The following is an 18,055-nucleotide window of genomic DNA, read 5'->3' on the forward strand; positions in this document are numbered from 1 at the left end:
GACACACAGACCCATGTCATGCACTTTTTATTTATTTATTTTACCTTTATTTAACCAGGAAGTCCCATTGAGATCAGAAATCTCTTTGGCAGTGGTTGTCAGGTTATACAGTAAACACAGGACTTTTTACCCAGACTGCTCGTGCCCCGTGTCAACGCTGAGTTCATGGAACACTCAACATAACTTCCATCACGTCCTTAACCAATGTACTTATTTTAACACAAATCATCATCTTCTCTTAAAGATAACCAATTAGTTTTGTTGCCTAAACCAAACCAAACTGCAACTGCTTCACAAAACTTCCAGCAACAACACATTTACGTACTAACGGTCTCTGCCCAGACAGAAGCCTCTTACTGGGTATCACTTTGTGAGCGATTAGTGTGTGTGTGTGTGTGTGTGTGTGTGTGTGTGTGTGTGTGTGTGTGTGTCGTGGCGCACCTGGCTGGGTTTGGACCAGGACCACCTCCTGTAGGAACTTGCGTGGCAGTGGAAAGGCGGTGTGGCTTAGGTACGCGCTGGTTTTGTAACTTTGCTGACATCACGGCCGCAGCGCAGGGCTCTTCTGGGAGTCTGATGGATTTCTTCCAATGAGACTCCGTGATTTGAATCCAGGTCAAACCTTCCGCTTAGTTTAAGTTTGTAACGTCCGAGGGAGTTCTGACGCCTGTTTAGTTTCAGCACCTGTTCCTTTGTTTCAGGCTTTGGAGCGTACACGTAGGCCTTTCTTTGTTCCCCCGCGTGGTGAGGGCCCAACAGTGGCTGTTTGTTCTATCCAGGACCAAATACGAAACTATGTCATTATGAAATGATGTCCAATGCCAACATTCAGTGCCAACGCACGAAGGAGACAATAGGTGAAGTAGGTGGAGATCAGGGTGGGGAATGGGAAGCTGCTGCATCCAACTTCTATTTGGGGGTGGGGCTGTCACATCAGATTTTCATCCCACAAAATTCACAAATACAGTAATATTGCAATAATAACAATAATAATGATAACAATAATAATAAGAAGAAGAATCCCACTGGGGGGAGCAGAGGGTCTTTGTGTGGGACCACACACAACAACCACTCTGATCAAATGGGATTTCCACCAGGGTCTGAGTGAATACTCCATTCTGATTGGCTGCAGAGTGTTCCAGTGAAACTTCATTGTTCAAAATGAATGCGCTGGCTACATTAAATGAGTAACTATAGCAACAGGGACACAGTCAAAGCCTCTGTTTCCAATTTGTTGAAATACGTTGGCAATTGAATAATTTCCAACGGAGTGTTTTCCTTCAGGTCCTCATCCTCTGATCACCACAGGATGGAGACTATAACACAGAAGCTGCAGGAGGTCCACTGGCTGTCTGAGCTCACTGAGACTCTGGATCACACCGTCACTCTCTGATCGCCTCTGTGAGCAGGTCACATGTTGATGATCATCGTCATGGGAGTGAGCCTTTAGTCTGCGGTGTGAAAAAACTGTCGCTGACTGTGAAATTAGATTTATTGTTTGTCAACTGCACGCAGCGTTATTGACTTTGAATCTCGCTAGCATAACGTTAGCTTTCTGGCTAACAGCTGAGCCAAAGGGATCTGAAATCTCTCCAGCTGCCCAGCCCTGTCTATGGTTCATCCTGTTTACTGGTGTGGTGAACACTGCTTTCAGTGTCCAGTCATGATCTTAATATAACATTTTCTCTGTGTGTGTGTGTGTGAGTGTGTGTGTGTGGCATTGGGAGACAAAATGAAAATGGAATGAAACTTGATCACTGGACTTTTTCAGACTTTTGTAGATACAATCATTGATGGGATCATGGAAACTTAGATTTCTGGTTTTAATGTGATCGTTTTGTATTTTTTGTTGAATAAAGGTAAAAGTCTTAAACACCAGGAAAACTGGAGGATAACTAAAGTGTGTGTTGTGTGAAATGCTTGAGGGAACGCTGCTATCATTTGACCTCCTTTTCCACACCTTCCTGAGATACTTGGCTTCGCTATGAATGGAGAGAAGGTGTAATTAGATCAGATTTGATTTGACTCTTAATAGACTTCCAAATAAAAGAGGTCACCATTGATCTGGTCAGGAATTAATGAACAAAATGATTTTATGTGTGAGAAGAGTTCAGGTCAACTGGTAACGCAGATAGCAGAGTGACTGTTGTCTCTCTGCTGTTCCACCCAGCTCTCTCTCTTTTTCCACCCACCCATCCACCCACACCCACACACACACACACACACACACACACACACACACACACACACACACACGGTGGCCGACGAAGGCTTGGGGCTCAGAGGCAATAAAGTTAGCTATCGATCAATACTCTGCCACCACCTCTCACCCCCCTCCCTCCCCAACACACACACACACCAACAGGCAGCACAAGGTCAGTCTTGGGGTCCACACCCTACGTCTGGGCTTGATGTGGGCGGGGCTGCTGAGAGGAGAAGGCAGGATCAGTGGGCAGAGGGAGGCTGAGCATGAAATGATCAATTAAAGAAGGCCAAGCAATGAGCATAATCGCTCAGAGTATAGGATGCAACACACACACACACACACACACACACACACACAGACACACACACATGCAAACAGCCAGCAGTCCAAAGGCAGTTCTACAAAACTAGACTCAGATATGCCTGCTGGTGTCAGACCTATTCACAAGGTCCAAGGAGAGTCTTTCAAAATGAAGTGAACCCTTTTGTTCACATTTTGACATGATGTGTTTATTCATCCACAACAAGCCACGGAAAAAACACATCGATTCTCATTTATGACACAAAAGTTAATAATTAAATATGTGATTTCTTTGGCCGACTTTTACCTCCCTTTAGCCTTCCTCTAGGAGCCATCTCACCACCAGACGGCAATGACCCATTGGAGACACATTGTGGTCTGTGGGGTATATTTACACACACACACACACTAAATGACCAGTACAGCTCATTATGAGCTTGTTTTTGCTTACGCACTCGCACTCACACACACACGCACACACGCACACACGCACACACACACACACACACAAGGGCAGTACAGTAAATGGAACAGCAGCCCAGTGACATTAATGTTATAGGTTATTGAACGATTTGAAAGGATTTATAGGGCAGGGCAGGAGACTGTGGCACAGAGAGAGCACAGGGTGGAAATGAGACTGTTCAGAAACACACAGCCCTGTGCAGCACGCAGCAGCCGCACTGTTGCTCCAATAAATTACGAGTTTTACACCTCTCAACATGGCCTGTTTCCCTCTGTCTGTTTTTTGTCTGACTTCTCCATCTCTCTCCATCATTCCTAACTCTCTCAGCCTGTGTAGTGAGTTATCTGCAGCTTTCACATCTCCTCCCTTGATATCCACGCTGTGTGTGTACGGTGCAGGTGTGTGTACACGCACACACACACACACACACACACACACACACACACACACACACACCATATACGGACCATACGGACCACACCACCATACACATGGTGGATTTTAAAGAAAACCTGTAAGATGTCTTGTTTTTGTGAGCGCCTTTTGTAATCTTTAATACCTGAACCGGGGGAAATGTAGGGTTTCCACAAACTCTTTTCAGAAGGTTGTGTGTCATTTTTTTGTTGCAGAATAAGAAATTGTGACGGAGGGCATTGGTCATTAGCATGGATGTGCACCGTAGTTCCCTGTTTTAGCAAATGAATCACTCTAAAGATGCTGCGTGGTTATCAGTAGATAGGTCCAAAGTGTTTTGAATTTTAATGTTTTTCCATATTTTATAATCTTACTGTTCACAAACACCAGTAGTTTTGAGAAACAGTGAACGTATCCTTCAAGGCGCTTGCTGTCATTGTAAGATGTGAAAACGAGACTTGTGTTTATTTAGAATGAAGCCTTGTCCTTCCTCTCATTAGGTGTGTTCCTCTTCTGTTGGGGTCTTATTCCACTTACATGTTAGTTGTTGGCAGCATTGTCAGACTCGGCTGGCCCTCGGTTTAAACGGACGACCTCGGATCTTTTGAATTAAAAGGCTGCAGCAGATGAAGCTACGAGAAACATTTAAGAAAGTGATTCATTTCATTTTCAGTCAAGTGTGGGAAAACAACTGAATATAAGAGATCTAATCAATTTTACAGTGTAGTTTTAGTGTGTTTGAAGTTGCACATGGCTTTACCTGAAAAGATGTGCAGTAAAATAAAGCAGTAATAATATATGTGTATTACAAACACTGGCAAATGATTTCATTATTCTCCAGAGTGAAGCCTCTAGTATCAGAGAATGTTGTCTGTTAGATTATCTCTGATGCTGTTGGACATTTCCTTTCTGGTGTACTGAAGCCCCCTGGGACTGTCTGGATTTGACTGTCAGCCTCTCACACTATTTAATGATGTGTGTGTGTGTGTGTGTGTGTGTGTGTGTGTATGGGTTGGTTTGAGTAACATTCTCTAAAAGCCTTTTTAGTGGGTTTTCCGTTAGACTTGCACAACAGCTTTCTGGGAACCGGTGAGGAATGAAGGGAGCTCTGGGATGGGGAAAAGAAGAAAAGATCCACTTTCTTTTTCACGTCCAACTGCAGCTACATCTAACAGCACCTTCTCCCTCTCATCTGGCTTTGTTCCTGTTCAGCTGCCTTTCCTCTTTATTGAGATATTTTTCCAAGGCTACAGTTAAGTACAGTTAGATCCACAGCAGATAAGAGAAGCCTGGGTTTATTTTCACGTTTGTCACTCAAGCAGCTGATCAGATTTAGAGGTCATGTCAACACACTCAATTGAAAATAAGGCCCAGTCACACCATACTGACCAAAGTCTAGATGTGTCTAGTCTGGTGAGTGTTAGTAAAACCAACCAAGACTGATTGAGAAGAAGGGTCTGTTTTCAGGCAACTCAGTTTTGGTGCCAAAGCAGAACAGTCCAAACGTAAGATTGTGTGGTGTCCTGAATTCAAAAGCTACATTCAAGCCATGTACAGATTGAGGATAAAGTGGGTGGAAGTCAGCGACCACAGTTATCATTTGCAGTCTCCACCAAAGTTGCTCAACTAATTTCTGCCTGAGCTTCGTGTGCCACCAGAGAAGATAAATAAACCCACAAAGTTGTGTTCAGACAGACAACAGCACTTTAAATGAGACCACTGCGTCAGCACAGCAGGGCTCTCGACTCAAAGTTCTCCTGCAAAAAAATGCAGATAAGGCAAAGAAGTAGAACCTGGCTCAACTTTTGTTGCAACATAATGTGACTTCATCTAGCAGGGTGCCGCATCCTCCTAACAAACACGTGCAAGCACCCCTCCCTTACTTTGTGCTTTGAAAAGGGTCATTCTACCGTTTGTGACTCTGTTTCAGAGTTTTACAAACTGCTGTGCAGTGTTTGACAAGCCTTTAAACTGATACTCAGCTGCCTTTGTGGATCACATTTCATCATCTCACCTGTACCTGACACAACATGTCTCCACCAGCACAGCTCCTTGTACAGTTACAACATTCTAAGCTTTTCTTCTCTGGGCTTCCACTTCTTCAGCCAACCACTAATTGTCAGTTTCACTAGTAGTTGCATTATCGGTCTCTCTCAGAGGTAAATTTATTAAAGCAGTCTAAGTGTTCCTTGTTTGGTTGAGTGTTTTCCATTTTAACGGGAAGAGCATCTGTGCCTCAGTCTCAGCTGTCCAACAGGGACAACCCACGTTGGGTCTACTTTTGGCGGCCATGATGTTTTGTGTCTTCCTTGTTGGGTGTCCAGTGTGTGGTGTCACGACCAGAAGTAAACACAAGAAGGCAAACTCAAATGCTTGACACAAGGCAAACAGATGGTAAAAAGGTGCAGGTATATTGTTTTACAAGATCAAAGACAAGGCACCAAAAACAGACAAAATACTTAATACTAAACACCAACCAGGATGCTGAAGCACTTTCTGTCTCAAGGGCAACAAGATGAAGTGAACACAGGTAGGAGAAAAAACATCAGGGCCACCAGAAGTGTTTCCTCACCATAAACAAGGTCCGCCGTGTTCCAGGGTGACAGGTGGGATGTGTGGGCCCAGTGGATGACAGTGGAGAGTGCAGAAATTCAGAAGCAGGCGATTGGTGGGACAGTCACTAGGAATGGAGATTTGCGTGTTTGCTTGTTTTGCTTTTTCCTCAATGGGCCATGACATGACTCGTATCACCCAGTCAGGTGGCAGGATGCTCCTGGGTTCTTTAGGAACCGGATCATGGTCAAAGATCCTGGATCAGGCTTTCCATTTTGCGATCCTGGACAATATGACAGGGTGAAGTTAAACCAATTAAAGAAAAGGGCCCATCTTGCCTGTCTACAATCGAGTGTTTTTGCTTAGCGACTATACTCTAGATTCTTATGATCTATCCATACCAAAAAGAGCTATTCAGCTCACGCTAACCAGTACCTCCACCCCTCCAGGGCTACCTTCGCCGCCAACAATTCATGATTTCCAACATTATAATTTTTCTCTGGAACTTAGATAACAGGTAGTTGCATGGATGGAGCTTGTTCTTTGTCGGATCTCTGGGACAGGACTGCCCCAATACAATCACTGGAGACTGCTGCTGCAGTCCCTGTTATAGGAGACAGTAGGACATGGTCATCAGCATGAATACAGCAACTTCATTTATATCCACATGAACTTGACTTAAAGTACAACCCTGATGAACTCCTCTTGACTGGCTGAAGAAGTCAGTTTGTTTGGGTCCAGTTTTAATAGCACACCTATTTTGCAAATACACTGATTTGATTAGATCCTTTTTTGGTTCCTACACTGCATTATAAAAGTCTGTAAAAGAGGTTTTCATGCCAAAGTTGAAGGCTTTCTTTCAATAAAAATCTGTGAATGTTTTACCATTTTTTGTTTGGTGTACATGTTTGTTAACGGAAGGGTGAAGGGTCTGTACATGGGCAGTGCTGCTGTGTTTTGGAAGGAAGTCAGTGTCATTTTTTACTCAAGATGGAGCGTTGATTGAGGAAATCTAGTATTCTTTTATTTAGAATCCTACAGAATAGTAGTTACTGGGTTCTCTTATGAATTCAGGAAATGAGCCCCACGTCTTTGGGCTGCTGCATTTGACAATTTTATTTGGAATGCTGTCTGGGCTACGAGCTCCCTTTGGCCCCAGATATTTTGTCTGTGTGGTCAATTTTCCCAAGTAATTCAGAAATGAAGGGTTAGGGTTAGTCTTTGTACAGACTTTCAAGATGTGATGTCCAGATAACACCATCTTTGATGTGTAATGCCAATCCTCTGTGTTGAAGTTTCACATATGCCAGAATTGATTTTGATTAATGGCCTCCTTAGTATCTTCAAATTTCACATCCTAATTGTATGTTTTTATGTATTGTACCTCATGCGTAAGGCTGGGTCATTTACTTGGAGATGTTTTAAATTTTTCTCAGGTCTTTTCTGATGGTCTTGCATTTTTGATCTCTCTCTCTCTCTCTCTCTGTGGACTCTGACCACCTAACTGTATGGCCTCACAACCTGCAGGCTTTAATGAATTAATTTCTAAGTATGTTCAGGGAAACCAATTCTACCCGCACAGTGGTCTAACAAACCACCACTCTCTGTGGGCTTCACATATTATATGGTGCAGAGGGTATAAAATATCCCCCATCCCCCCCAGTATGCACACACACATGGGACAACACTGTGTTTACCCATGCATCACTTTGTCTATTAAGCTGATCACACTTTGATATTCTGCACACACATGTTCTATTGACATGCAGCATGAGGAGAAGTGGTTTATGCTGGTTTAGCATTGGAATTCCCAAAGTGTGTGTGTGTGTGTGTGTGTGTCTTGAACACATATAAGTAGCATGTACCTCAACTCATGGTGTTAGTGTGTGCGTGCTGCAGAATGTGTCATGGAGCGCAGCAGTGTGTTTAATAGTAGTGTTCTTTAATGAGAACAGATTTCACACTACAACATTCCTGTACATTGGAGAATTCCAGTGTCTTCAGCTCCACCAATGCGCTGTCACAAAGTTTTAAAGTCACAGGTCAAAGTCTGTATTGATTGTATGATTGTTCCTCTGGAGGAAAATTAATGTGTGATCCTCTCTGCATTATCATTTTCATCCCATCTCTAGGCCTTTATTTGTAGTGAACATGCTTCTCATTATGTTAACAAAGGCGACTCCCGAGAGGACTGTGGGGCTTCTCACTCCCTCCTGGATTTTACAGAGGCCTGCTGTGCAGCTGGCCACAAAATGGTGGTCACAGGGGTTAATTGTGATTGGGTTAGAGCTGGGTTGGGCTAGATCTCAACTAGACTGTATCCCAGGGATCTGGCTTGGTTATCCATGGCTTAGATTGTCTGGAGACAGACAATAATACCGGACTGACACTGACGGTCATGGCTGTTGGCGTTGTGCACATGGTTTGTGAAATATACCATAGTGCACTCCATCACTGTTCATTGTTGAAAGCTAGCACAAAAATACGGGTCGCTTACATCTGTCTCGGTCTCAAAGCTCTCTGGAGCATCTGCCTGGATTTCCTGGATTTATCCAAATCTCCCAAGTTGTCCTTTCTTAACGTCTTCCCCATTAGCCCAGCGCTTCTGATTAGGAGTTGTTCATACAGTGGGTCAGGGTGCATCATTGATGCATATGCTGATGTTGGCAATGACTACAATCATGTGTCAACGTTGTTGCCAAAGCAAGTAAGCAAAGTAAGGCCCTGTCTGATGGGTCGGTCCAGTGCTGACTGGTCCACGTCATTCGTTTGTCTTGTTTGAGTTTCTGCCTATAAGCAGGCAGAAGCTGAACTGAGGCATGATCTGATTTACATAAGGGAGGAGCAGGGGGGGCCTTGTGCTTACCAGAAGAGGGTGTAAACATGTTATAGCTGGTGGTTCTCGGCAAGACTTTCCTCCGATTAAAATCTTCAGCAACAACAAAAGCAGGCCTCCGCTGTGATGTCTCAGTCCTATCGAGGACTCCACATAGTTTGTCTCGGGCTTGGTTGGTGTTGGCATAAGATCCAGGTTTCTTTAACCATGACTCAGTCGTTCTCTAATCTTAACTAGATCAAGTTGTCAGATGGTTTTGAGATTGGATTGCATTTATAATTTTCAAGGGGTGTGATCAAATCATATTCAAAGCTGTTTTTTATTTAGAATATACTCAATATGCATATCTGATCAAAAGTCTAAGAAGTCAGGAGATTAAAGGCAAATGCTGTTAAATAATTTATCCCGATAAAAATCAGAATGGCATTTGACAAAACATGTTGACTTGTCCTCACAGTAGTCTCCATGACAACAGACCAAACTCCTTCTGCAAAGAAAGCCCATTGGATGAATGTAAGTCGACATTCATGTCAAACTACTGTTTCCAAGATGAAATTTCACCATCAAATAATGACAATGACATGAGTAGAAACTTCACACCATAGTATTTTTTCTGTCTTAGAAAGGGAGGTGAACTTCGCGCAGCACCTCCTTGAGCAGGTATGGATCAGTTTCTTTGCTGAGGAGCACTTCAGCAGGACAAGTCTTTCCTGTAACTGCTGTTTGAAATAAGTTTGATGGCCAACAGAGAGTTTGTTGGTTGCAGCTTCAAACTTTGTGCAGAGTCCTGACTCACAGTCAGCTCGTCCCATGCAGAATTAATCAGATGGCTCTAAGCTTAATACCATAACCTAATATTGCCTTAGAAATGGCCAGAGCACTATTGATTGTGCTGTCAGGTCTATGTAAATGCCGCTCTCCACTATCACTTTTTGACCAGATGATGTGAGGCATCTGACAGTTTAATTTGACAGCTGGAGTGTCTGCACTGTTTATCCGATCTCCCCGAGCACACTACAACGCTGCTGTATGTGTATAGTCATTGCATCATTGGATTTTTACTACATAAAACTTTTCGTAGTATTAAATCTGAGTCATGAATTTGTGACAGAATTTCTTGACTTGTTTAAATATTTAAAGAGCCTATGAATTTGCTCCAGAGGGAAGTGAAATGTCCCTTCTTCTACTTGGCTTCAGCAGGTGATTTTAGGGAAAATGTAAGCAAGAGCCCATAGTTAAATATCACTGTCAATGCAGGGTGTCAAAACATTTCATATTGACTATTTCTGTAAATGGCTGTGGAATTATAACAGAAAACAATCTTATTTTTTCAGCCTCAGGGTGTGCTGTCACCTGCCGTTTTCGTTTTCAAGTTGACTGTAAATCTCGTATTGGTTAATCTGCTTTATTACCAAAGAGCTGGCTAATGCAATTAGGAATGTAGCTCCCCACTGTTTCACTCTGCTGAAAATAATGCCTCCAACATTCATTCAATAATAGGGTTTTAGTCAAAATTATGACCCAATTAGACCTAGTTTCACATTCATTTGATTTCACAGATGAGCTGGTTACTTTTCACCTCGTATGTAATTACAGCAGAATTAATATCACCCATAGTAATTGGGTTCCAAGGCAAAGTTAAGTAAGTAATAGCACGGAGGAGAGGCTAGAGGGGAAATATGATATTTAAACTGGAGGAAGTGTCGCTCACCATGCAGAAAAGAAATAATTGTCATCTTTTCTCTGCACCAATACTGCAAGCCAAGCACCGCAGAGTCATGTACATTTAAGAGGAAGAGATTGTTTGCTATGAGAAATTTAACAAGGACTTCAAACTCTAATGAACAGGATCAGGACATGTGTCTTCAACAGTTGAATGAATGTTGCTGTAAATTAGGGCAAAAATCATTTCCACAACACCAAACACATTGTACAGATCGACTGTATCATCTTCATTCACTGGTTGTGTGTACGTTTTGTCTGGATGTGCCTGTGTCCATGTGTGTGTGTGTGTGAGCGCTTGTATTTGTGTGTGTGTGTGTGTGTGTGTGTGTGTGTGTGTGCGCAGGTGCATGTGTGTGGGGGGGGGTTCCACCCAGTCACCCCCACCTCTCGCAGCCTTTCTTCTCCATTCGTCTCTTTTCCCAAATTGAAATTACATGCCTCCAAATTTCTCTCCTCCATCCCCTCATCCTGTCATTAATATTTAAGGCGACACCTTCAGCAAACTCCCTCACCAAAAAATGGAGAGAGAGAGAGAGGGAGAGAGAGAAGTGGGTGAGGGGATTGTGTTCGCAGAAATCCTTTTAATCCAGGGGAATTAGCCATTTAATAGCGAATCGCCATTTGTAGATTACAGGGCTTAGACTCTCGGGAGCGAACTCTCCCTGACACCTGCTTAAACACAACCTGGAAGCTCACACACACACACACACACACACACACACTAGATGTAATTTTAGCAGCGTAGCAGTTGCACGCCGGGGGATCAAACAGCGACTATCTGCTCTCATTCTCATGATCATTTTGCAGAAGATGACAACTGTGTGTTGTCTCAGGGAGAGATAAGGCCCATACAGGAAACAGTGCTGTGTGTTTTTAATATTCGGCAGGCGGTAAAGTCATTTACTCCTCAGCACATAACGAGATGCTATCGCCTCTGCTCCCCTCACCTACCCCGATGAGTGAGCAAATACTGGGAGGATAGGGAGGGCAGACGGGAGGAAGAATCCTTTATCAAAAAAAACCAAAAAAACATCCACACACGTATGTGTGTATACATGTGTGTATAGATAGATGGTGAGGTCCAGCGAAACATTGTGGTTTGGGTTGAAATTGCTACTTCATTAACTACTATAGCTGCTTCATTTTTCCACTTACATGTGGAACAGCTGCAGTTTGGGCGCATTTGCTGAAACAGGCAGCATTTCAAAAAGCTTTAGGAGTCTTCCATATTAAGCCATATTAGGCTGTATGCAGTGTGTTTGTTTAAAGCATTCAGTATATAGATCGTGTGTCTAATGGAAGCTGTGGGTCTGTTTTGGCAAGATGGCTGCTAGCCCCTTTATATTACACATAAAAACCATCACCTCTGTCTTTCTATCACCTCTCTCTCCCTCTTCGCTCACTTGCTCATGCTCTCTCTTAGCCCACAGCCCGTCCCTCTCCCAGCAGTGCCAGCTGTTCCCTTTCTCTTCAACAACTGCAACGGGGTGCCATGGTGATGCCAGTGGGCAGGGCTGACACACACAGACACACACTTTGGTACAGCACCTGCACTGCCGCAATGATGTGCAAACACACAAACTCAGTTCTGACACACAGTCGTACTATCTCCACACAAACGTGCATGCACATGTGCACACACACCTGTACCTGATGCACACAGACTGCCCACATATTGCGCCTGTGAGCCAGTGCCAAACAGTGGCGGCCTGCCTGCACTAAGGAGAACGACAGGGAATACACAACCTGTGGTCTGTGTCAGCTCAGGTACCGCACACTTCGCTTAACTTGACCACATAAACAAGCACAGAAACCACACACCCAAAGAGCGAGGCCTCAACACAAACACACCCAATTTTGTGTTAAATGAGATTTTACCCAAGTGCCACTGTACATCCAGCTGTCATCTGTCCATCTGGCATCCACTGTCAGCAGCCACCCGTCCCCACTCTGGTCCACAGACTCAGCTGTTAGCCAGAAAGCTACCATTATGCTTGCAAGATTCAACCCAGATAACGCTGCGTACGGTGGACACACAGTAAATATAATGTCACAGTATGTTCAACCACACTAACTAGCTAACCAGCTATGTCCCCGTCCCCAAATCAATATGAAGAAGACTAACGAATGGCCGTGTGTAACGTTACTGTCGCTGCAGCCTGAAGCTGTGAGCTGAATGTGAGATGTGAGATGATCACTTGTGCCGACTTCTCCCTGCAGGATTGTTGTCCTGATTTTCCACAGCGACAGTTTTTCAGGATTGCAGACAAAAGCCCCAGATCGCAGGCTCTCCCCCATGAACGATGACCATTAATATCAACTGTTCAAAGATGTGACCAAAGAGTTATGGCCAGAGTCTCAGAAGGGATCAGTCTACTCCTTGCAGCTTATGTGTCTCCATCCTGTGGTGTTCAGAGGACGAGACACTGAAAGAGCAGCGTTCCACTCACTGTTGGGAATGAGCTAGTTTGGTGAGATGCTGCAACAAATAGCAAACAGAGGCTCTGGCTGCATCACTGTTACTGTGGTTATTCACTTAATTGCGAACCGACAGTTTCACTGGAACTATTCAGTAGGTGGCCATTAGCACTTTTTATCCAGACCATGGTATAAAGTCAAATAACTTACAATTCTAAGGACAAGAAAACCAGTGGTTTCACTTACCTGACCAGCTGGATGCTACAATACATCAAACAGCAAAAGGAATGTCATTCTATCAGTACTTTTAAGTTAAGGGTGCCTTTTTCTTGATGTAGTTTCTGCTAAAAATGCTACTTTACTATCTATATGTTGGTTTCTTGACGGTAATACACAACACTTAAATGTGGACACCCTAAACCTGAGAAGTATCCAGCCTAGAATATGTTCATCTATTCATCAATTCATCTCATTTCTGACTCTTTTCCATCGCTCCTTCTACCCTCACCATCTTCCAGTTGTCATCATTAACATGTCATGTGGTTTGTCCTCACCCCTCAGAGCCCAGCAGTGTGTAACCATGGTACACACCAAATGAAAGCCGTGAGAGTGTTACATGGAAGCTTTTTTGTTGATAGTGTAGATTCCAGGCTGTCCCGTGTCTTTTAAAATATATGATCTTTCTTATGGACCCCTGTGTTCACTGCGCCGCTAGCTATAGCACACTGAGGAGGCATTACTACAGGCTGTGGCTAGACAGAGACCTGGAGAAACAGAAGGACAAGAGGGGGTATTGACAGGGGTCAGAGTCGGGTTACCCAGGTGAGTTAGCGCCTCTTTGGCTCTGAATGTGAGCTCATTCATATATCAGGACCTCAACCAAACGCAGACGCCGTGGGGCCTGACAGGCCGCCATGTTTCTTTCATGAGGTGTAGCTGCAGAGTTTGACTTTGTTCGGGTTGTGTGGTCCTGCAGACAGTAAGACTGACCCATCTGACATCAGCTTGATTAAATGTTAAAATGGCCAGAGGTTTTGGAGATTGCTCAACATGGAGCCATCACACCCACCCTTGTCTTGATATACATTGATCTTGCCCAAAGACATGTGCTGGGGATGGATGAAGGACAACCTGGAGTGGATACAGCTTTTACGCACATTGTTTCAGTTCCACAGTGTGAGTGTAATCACTGTAAGAAATGCTTCACATGGACTAAAATGATGAACTGTTATTTCCGCTACTGTGTAGGCAGTGGATTGTTTGTTTCCATCATGGTTTTATTTTTACTTTCATTAATGCAGAACAGCCATTCCTAAAAACAACAGTATACTCCAATTAACCTCTTTCTCTAACTCCAACAGAAAAAAAGCAGTTGTAAGTTTAAATGTCATTGGCCGGGGAAGAGAGTGCTGTACTGCAGCAAAAAATTAAGTTTGCATTTAATTTCTACTGCTCACACCACTGTGGCCTATGTGAAATGATTAATTTATATTACAGCTCGGTAAAATTACTTTGCTTTTACTGATATTCATGGTTTGAAAAGCAAATAAGGTCATACAATGCGTTGGAAAACCTTCAGACTGAGGCAAAGGTCATGCCTAATGTTAAATATTCAATCAAGTTTACATTGAATTTAAGTTTAAACTAGATGTTGAACATCGGGTTCTGTACATGTTGCTTGTTGTTTCTGTCGTTCTGTACAAAATTCCCTTGACTTTGCTCAACAGCAATTTAACTTAACTTTATCACATCACTTTGATTCCAAAGCAGTTTTATTTGCTCTATTGATTCATCAGATAGTCAGGACATGTGAACTCCAACAACAGTATTGCTTTTAATATCATTTGTGGAGGCACCTTCCAACTTCTCCTCTTCATTAGAGTCAAAACAGGCGAAGGCAAACCGCAAAAGCATATATAGTCGATCTAGAGGAGATCGTTGGATAATTGTTTGAACAGAATTTCAAATCTATTTGACGGCAGAATATAGTCACATCATCTGTCCATGAATATTCTACATTCAGATTGTAGAAGAAGCACTGATTCAAGTGTTGAAAATTTGAGGATTAAAAAACCCCAGCAGGAATGGACAGGAGTCACGATTTGACTTTCATTGATTGAAAATGAAACAAAAGGTCAAACTGCAACTCTACACTTCCACTACGAGCCTTATCACCCTGTCAGCATTTATTTTGCCAGGACCAACCGGTGGTTCCTTGGTAAAGTAATCTCTTCCATGGCGTCCTGTAATGAGTTTAACAGCCCCGTCCTGGGGCCAAAAAGTCAATCCCAAAACGAAAACTGACCCTCTTGTTTAGAGATTGAGAAGATTAAGAACCAGGTCTAAAACTACCGATCCTTCAGAATGGTATTCCTCCAAGCTTATCAGCTCTTTTATCAATGCTGGCATGTTTTTCTGCTATTGCAAGACAATGACTTAAAACTCCCCCGACAACCCTGCTGTAAACATGCAGGAGAGGAGTCATGGCGGAGGGGGGAGGGGGGGGAGCTGTGCCATTACTGTGGAGCAAAGCTCTGTGTTTCTCTGACAGACCACTGGCACACAGTTAGTGGACATGGACTCTGCTCTCTAAAAGGTCATGGAGAACGGTACAGAAAAGAGACGAAGCTCGTCTGAGCAACAGGTAAATAAGAGCAAACCAGAAATCACCAGTCACTGGTCGAAGGAACCGCTTCCTGTGTCAGTGTCACATGCACAAGAATACCTATAACAGGTGTGCTATTTGACTGTATGTAGTAGTTTTAGATTTGGTTCAAGCATAATTCCCTTGGGGGTGGTTAGCACTGTTGCCTCACAACAAGAAGGTTCCAGGTTGAATCCAGATGTGTACCTGGGGTCTTTCTGTGTGGAGTTTGCATGTCCCCCCCCCATGCTTGTGTGGGTTTTTGTCTTGGTACTCCGGCTTCCTCCCACAGTCCAAAGTCAGGCCAGGGTGACCCCACCTCTCGCCCAAAGTCAGCTGGGATTGGCTCCAGCTCCTCAGCGACCCAGACGGATAAGCGGTATAGATAATGGGTGGATGGATGGATGGATGTTATTGGGCAGACATGGTGCTCAAACACACTCAGAGGAAACAAAACAGTAGGCTGACTTTTTCCACATACAAAATTGATCAGTACAAACAGGGAATCGCTAAAGAATCGGACCGATAAGCAGAATCAATGATGATTTTGGTATTAATGAAATCTTATAATTTCTCTTCCCTAGTCTTGACTCCCACAGCCTGATGCCATACGTGCTCTGCAGGTGGAGCCAGTAAAAAGATTCGCTCTGTGGCACATTCACTTTGCAAATGGCCGTCACACATTATGTGTTCAGTGAAGCTATCTACAAAAATAGATATTGGAATGGTTCCTTTGTATTTTTGTAGAGTGAATAAGAAAACCTTGTTTTTTGGCCAGTTTTGAAAACCCTGTCGGACACATACATCTCAAAGCTACAAAGACAGAGGTAGAGAAAGTACAGGTAGAGAACCCCTCCAGTGGTGTATCAGAGGACACACAACAGATTGACTGTATTAAGAGTGGGAGACCAGTACGCCTCTCTGCAGACCAGTGATGTGACAACGTCACCTCCTCTGGGAGATTATGGACTTTGTTCTTTATTCTCTACTGCTTTAATGTGCAGTAAAGCCACAAAAGATTAAGTGTGTCAGTTTTTCAGCGAGACGTTTAGCCAAACCAGAGGGATGAAAGACTGTTGCATCCTTTTATATGTATGACCGCTGCCTGTGAGACCTTTTGTTGTTGACTGTCCAGTCAGAGCGCTGCTCACAGAATCATTCTGTGACGCTTTTATTCACTTCAAACAGCTTCATATTTTAAACAACTGTATTTATTAAATCTAAAATACTGCAGATACTAACCTGCTCTGTATACACTTCTGTAATTCTTCTGCGTCGATGAGATGATTTCGCACGTACCACAAGATCTTGTGTAGGACATCACTTAAAAAAAAAAAAAGGTGAGACGCTGCAAATTAAAGTAAATGACTCACAAAAGAAGTCTGAGTTGGAGTCCCCAGGCGAGGCAGGGCTGCAGGACGGGGGCTGTTCCAGCAGTCAGAGGGTGTGGTGGGAGGGGCGACGAGGTCCCCAGGGAGGCAGAATTACCCGTCTGACTGCGGATAAATCAGCTCGCAGTGCGCACAGGAAATTTACGAGTCACACTTGATAGATAATACAGAGAGCAACTCAACTGCGATTCTCGCCCTCCCTCTTGTCACTCCTCTTCCCCTCATCCCTCTATCCGCTTATGTCCACTAATTTGGCTGTCTGCCGTCAGTATTTTCACTTTTCTTTCTCATCCCTCATTCCTACTCACTCCTCTAACACTGTTAAATCCATCTGTTCTGTAATTTCCTCTCTGCAGTGTCAGTTTCTTCCCCCACTCATCCCCCTCTCTTATTTACTGAGCAGAGAACAGGAATAGAGGAGCGGTAATGATAGCATGACAAAAAAGGTTTGTTGTTTCTGTGTCAGCTCACCCCTCTGTATTATCTCCCTCTGGTTTCCTCCTGGGCGTCTCTTTTCTCATTATTTCCCACTCTCTCTTCCCAGTTTTATTCCATTTCAATATTGCTTTAGCTCGTCACTTCTTTCTGTCTCCTCTTCTTGCTCTCCCGCTCTCTTCTTTCTAGATTCTTTACAAAACAACTTAATTTGTTCGTTTGGGATGCAGGCTTTGATGCTCCAAAGAACAAATCATTCTGCTTGAGGAAACCAGCCCCAACTTCTGACCGCTCAAACTTCACTTAACCAAAAAAAACCCCAAAAACTGGCTCCTCTTGAAAATTTATGCACACAAAAAAGCTGTTTTGCTGCTTATTCATTTCTCCTTTTTTCCTTCTTCCCTCGTTTTCTCTCTCTCTCTCTCTCTCTCTCTTTCTTGTTTTGGAAATTCACCAGCACTGCAAAACAACATCCCTGAAATGCCTGCTGCTGACATGGCCAAAACATCCCGCCTCTGGGAAACGTAGTTTCCATCCACCCGCCTCATTTCCCAAGATGCTTCAGGCCTCTGCTTCTATAAATCAGATGCACTTCTTCCACAGAAATGCAAATGTTGGTGGTGGTGCACTTAAATTCTCCCAGAGATATATTACTGCCTCTTGCCTGTGT

This window comes from Pempheris klunzingeri, chromosome 20 (assembly GCF_042242105.1).
Source record: "Pempheris klunzingeri isolate RE-2024b chromosome 20, fPemKlu1.hap1, whole genome shotgun sequence".
NCBI classification, from domain to species: domain Eukaryota; kingdom Metazoa; phylum Chordata; class Actinopteri; order Acropomatiformes; family Pempheridae; genus Pempheris; species Pempheris klunzingeri.